The sequence below is a fragment of the Elephantulus edwardii genome, unplaced genomic scaffold (assembly GCF_000299155.1).
Source record: "Elephantulus edwardii isolate Elephantulus edwardi_28Jun2011 unplaced genomic scaffold, EleEdw1.0 scaffold00192, whole genome shotgun sequence".
Taxonomy (NCBI): Eukaryota; Metazoa; Chordata; class Mammalia; order Macroscelidea; family Macroscelididae; genus Elephantulus; species Elephantulus edwardii.
In genome coordinates this window covers 6,247,989-6,253,548 of record NW_006399942.1, presented here as the reverse complement: position 1 = coordinate 6,253,548, position 5,560 = coordinate 6,247,989, and positions in this window count along the sequence as shown.

The following is a 5,560-nucleotide window of genomic DNA, read 5'->3' as shown; positions in this document are numbered from 1 at the left end:
TATCCCACCTGAATTTCAGAACCATCTCAGGAACAGATTTGAGGCTTTGAACACTAATGAACGAAGGCCAGATGAGTTGTGGGAGGATATCAAGATTTGATTAAAGAACTATATTGACAAAATATTGGATGACACATAGCTATTATCTTGGAGAAGGTTCAGCCAGAGCACTCCTTGGAGACAAAGGTGATAAAGTTTCATCTCACATTCTTTGGGAATTCTGCTAGGAAAGGCTATTATTTGGAGAGGGATAACACACTAGAAAACGTGGAGGGACAGCAAAGGAATGGAAGATCCTCATCCATGTGGATTGATATAGTGATTACAGCAAAGGGCTTGAGTGTGCCAGAGATTGTGAGGATGGCACAGGAAAGGATAGGGTGAGGTGTGCTGTGCATAGGGTCACTATGAGTCATACTCAACTCAACAGCATCTAACAACAACAATTTAGTTGTGCTAGTGGGTAGATGAAAAGCTGGATATGATCATTCATATATATACTAAGAATTTTTAACGGAGCTACCTGGCTTATTGGAAGAGATTCATATTTGTGCCCATTCTAAAGAAAGATGATCCAACAGAATGTGGAAATTATTAAACAATTTTACACACATGAAATTTTCTTGAAGAGCCTCAAAGGCTTGCTAAGTTTGGTGGGTCTGAGGTTCTTTGAGACATCAGTTTAAGAACTGTTCTCCATAGATATTGGGGTAAGGACATTTATTTATAAGCTATTCATTTTGTTTAAACTTTTCACAATCATGCAGAACAGAGTAGAACTGCCCAATAGGGTTTCTAAGGCTGTAAGTTTTTAAGGAAGCAGACTGCTACATACTTGTTCCACAGAGGAGCAGTATGTGGGCTGACAAATAGCAAAAACTCAAGCCGATTCAGAGAAGAATGTGGTATTAGAGATCTCATAGTTGATTACTAGTGAATCTTGGTTGAACACAGAAAAATATGGAAAAATGCTTATCTGTGGTTTGCTTATTATGTAAAATCATTGTTGTTGTGTACTGTCAAGTCAGAACTGACTAATAGACCAGTGAATTTTCAGAGCCTGTAAACCTGGTGGGAGGAGATTGCCCATCTCATTCCCATGGAGCAGGAGCTGGATTCAAACTGCAGGCCTTTGGGTTGACAGCACAACTCTTTACCATTAAAGCACCAAGACCTCACTAATGTAAAGTGTAGTGAGCCACACTGCAGCCATATTCTGCAAATCTCCATTTCTTGCCAGGTTCAAATGTGCAGAGCTGTTTATCCTTGTGGTTTGATGTTTGAAGATGAGAAGAGACAGGTTTGAGGTTCCTTGTACCCCAAGGCTAAGCAGGGATGTGGAGAATAGAATGTCCCTCTCTAAAGACTCTGTTTATACTTCAGTTCTGATGGCCTTTCCTGCTGCTGATAAGAAGAGCAAACGACCTTGTTTGCCTAGCTGAGCCAGCAGGTGGCTCGTAAATCAGAATGAAATGTATTGTTGGTCTTGAGGCTGAGTTGTTTTTCTGTTCACTGCAAAAATAGGATATAAGAACAGAAGAGAATAAACTCGGGACTACAGTGTCAAGCTGTATGCCTCACCTAACCTATCTCTTGTGTAATATATTTCTTTAATCTACCCTCCTTGTCACCATAGGCCTGTTCATCTTGACTGGCTGGTTTCCAGCATAAAAGCGTTTTTGTTGTTGTTGTTGTTGTTATGTGCCATCGAGTAATTATGACTCATAGCTACCCTATGAACAACATATGTGAATCCTGTCCTATCCTGTACCATCCTCATCAACTCGGCCACACTAGAGCCTATTGGTTGCAGTCATTGAATCAGTCTCTCTCCTTAAGGGCCTTATTCTCCTTCACTGGCCATCTACCTTTCTGAGCATGTTTTCTGCATGCCCCACACCAATAATGGGCCCCTTCTAACAACATGCCCAAAGTTTTAGACTCTATAAAAGCATTATAAGTATCCTAGAAATTCTAAATAACACCATGAAGAATAGAAATTCTGAAATACCTAACTGCACTCATGTGGAGACTACATAGACCAAGAGGCAGTCATTTGAACAGAACAAGAGAATACTACATGGTTTAAAAATCAGGAAAATGCATATATCCTTTTACCATATTTATTCAATCTGTGTGTGAATCAAATAATCCAAGGAGCTGTATTATATGAAAAAAAAATGTAACTTCAGATTTGGACTTGTTAACAATCAGGGACATATATAAGACACAATCTTCCTTATTGGCTGAAAGCAAAGACTCTCAGAGATAATAGACTTAAGTATGGTTTCATTCACAAATAGGCCAAAAAGAAACATCATGATTATCAGAAAAAAATATTGATATTAACGATTTCATTTTCCCTGAATACACAATCAATGCGCATGGAAGGAATAGCCAAGAAAGCAAACAATATATTGCACTGGAAAATCTGTTGTAAAAGACATTATTGTTGTCAGGTGTCATCAAGTCATCTTTAACTCATAGCGACTCTGTGCAACAGCTCTGAACCCTGCTCTATTATGAACCAAACTTATTGTCTCTGACACACCTACTACCCGAGTCAGAGTCAATCCATCCCATCGGTGGTCTTCTTCTCCTGCACTGCCCCTTCACCCTCCCAAACATGACATCCCTCTCCAAGGACTGGTCCCTCCTTAAAACATGCCCATAGTATGTCCAACAAAGATTCAGAATTCTTGCCTTCTAGGAATAGCCTTGTTTGACCTTCTGCATGACAAACCTGTTTGTTCTCTATGCAGTCCATTCATTACTCTTCTCCAGCACAACAGCTCAAAGACATCAGTTTTTCATCAATTATCCCCAGTCATTGTACAACTTTCTGATGCAGAGCATGTAATTGCAAAGACCACAACCTGGATCAGGCACACCTTAGTCTTCAGACTAACATCATTGTTCTTCTGTACTCTGGAGAGGTCCCTGACAGCAGACCTTCCCAATACAATTCATCTTTTGATGTCCTGGCTACTGGTACCAAGATTACTGATTGTGGGGCCAAACGAATTAAAGCTGTTAACAATCTCAATCTCTTCACTGTCTATCATGATGCTGGCAATCCGCCCAGGGGTGAGAATTTTTTTTCTTGATGTTGAGCTTCAATCCATGTTGAAAATTGCAGTTCTTGACCTTCTTCAGCAAATGCTTCAGGTCCTCCTCAGTTTCAGCAAGAAATGTTGTGCCATCTGCATAATGCAGGTTGTTGATGAGTCTACCTCCAATGCTGATGCCACTTTCCTTCTCATAGAGTCCAACCTCACAGATGATCTGTTTCACATATATATTGAAAAGGTATGTAAGTAGGACATATCCCTGGTGTACACCCTTCCAGATTTTAAGCCATGCAGTGTTTCCTTGCTCAGTTCTGATGACTGCCTCCTGGTCCAAGTATAGGTTTTGCATAAGCACAAACAAGTGTTCTGGGATTCCCATTCTTCACAGAGCTAGCCACTGTTTGTTGTGATCTACACAGTCCTTTGCATAATCAACAAAACACAGACATTCCTCTGGTACTCTTTGCTTTGGGCCAAGATCCATCTGACATTAACTATAATTATCCCTTTATAACCAGGACTTCTAAACTCAGCCTGCACATGCCATAAAATTTTAAAAAAGCAAAGATTCCTCGTATCCTTAGTATCTTATAATTAAGATACTTTAAGAGATCATATCTTGAAAATACACCTGATTCAGAGTCATGTTGTTGTTATGTACTGTATGGTCAAAAGTAACCCATAGCTGACCATCTGGAGAGTTTTCAGAGGCAGTTAATAACACAGGAGATTTCTCATAATTCTTCCACAGAGCAGCTGGTGGATTCAAACTGCATGCTTTAGGGATCACAATGCATCTTCTTGCCACTAGGCCACCAGATATTTTCAATCACCTTAGATGCCTACTGAAGTTGGGCAGTGAATGTTCAATTCAACTCTTCGCTTTATTGATTATCTTTGGAAAAATCAACTCACACATGACTCTCCATTGAATTTCTGAAGTTATAAATGACACAGGAGGTTGTCAATTTTTGTCCTTGGCAACCACTGGTGGATTTGAACTACTAGAAGGGTATGCCCTTTGGACTACCAGGTCTTCCAAGACAATGAACAAAGAAAATAAAAGGAAAGAAAAAAAAAAAACAAAAAAAGAAATAACAAACCAAACTGAAGTCTTTTAATTATTTTGTCAGTGAATGATAGTATACATAGACTGCTAAAGGAACATCTTGAAGAAGTATGTTCAAAGTATTCCTTAGAAATTAGAATGGTAAGATTTTATTAGTTCATGTGCTTAGGCATGTTTTCTGAAGTCACTGGTTCCTGAGAAAGACAATATTCTTGGCAAAGCAGAATGTCAATGAAAAAGAAGATGACGCTCATTGAGATGGACTGACACAGTAGTTGCAATGATGTGCTTAAGTATAGCAACATGGTGAAGGGCCAGGCATTGTTTGAAATTGTTGTATATGGGGTCAAGAGGAGTTTGAATTGACTCAATAACACATAACACAAACTATCTTTTTTTTTCTTTCTTGTGATGTTTACTTTTAAATCCACCCCCCCTTTAATTAATTCTAATGAAAGTTTACAGAGACTTAGGGTTTCCATTCATTCATTGTGCACTTTTCATCCTGTCCACCCTCTCCTCCCTAATTCACTCTTCTCCTTGAAAAGGAAAAGAAAAGCTATTTCATTGTTATGTAATCTCTCCCCCCAAGTCCACCCCACTCCACTGTGCAGCTTTCATTCTGGACTCCTTTCATGACAATAATACCCAATCATATACCCCTTTTAAATAGTTCTCTCTCTCATCTGTTTCAATGCAGTATTCATCATTCATCCCCTCCTTCTCCTATCTCACCTCTATGTCTTGTTTTACAACAGTGGCTCTATGCAATATTTGTCCTTTTGTGACTGAGATATTTCACTCACCATAATGTCTTCCAGGGTCATTAATTTTGTATATTTCACGAGTTCCTTGTTTTTCAATGCTGCATAATATTCCAGTGTGTGAATATTTCAGGACTTCTCTATCCATTTGTTTGTTGATGGGTACTTGGGTTGTTTCCAGCTCCCTGTTATTGCGAACAAAGCCGCAATAAACATGGGTGCATATATCTGCCTGGGTGGCCAATACAGATTCTTTAGGGTAAATTTCCAGTAGTGGAATTGCTGGGCCAAATGGTATTTCAAAGTGCCATACAGCCTATGGAAAGTGGTTGCACTCTCACCAACGGTGCATAAGGGTTCCAGTTTCTCCGCAATCTTGCCAGGGTTTGATGTTTGCTGTTCTGTTAAATTTTGCTATTCTTACTGGGGTGAGATGATATTTCATAGTTGTTTTGATCATCATTTGAATTTGTGTTCAATATTTGAGGGAGAGCTACCCGTCCATAGTTGTTTTGATTTGCATCTCTCTTAGAGCTAGGGATTTTGAACATTTCTTCATGTGTTTGTTTGCCATCTGAATGTCTTCTTTGGTGAAGTGTCTGTTCATATCCTGTGCCCATTTTTCAATTGGGTTGTTTACCTTTATTTTGTTGTAG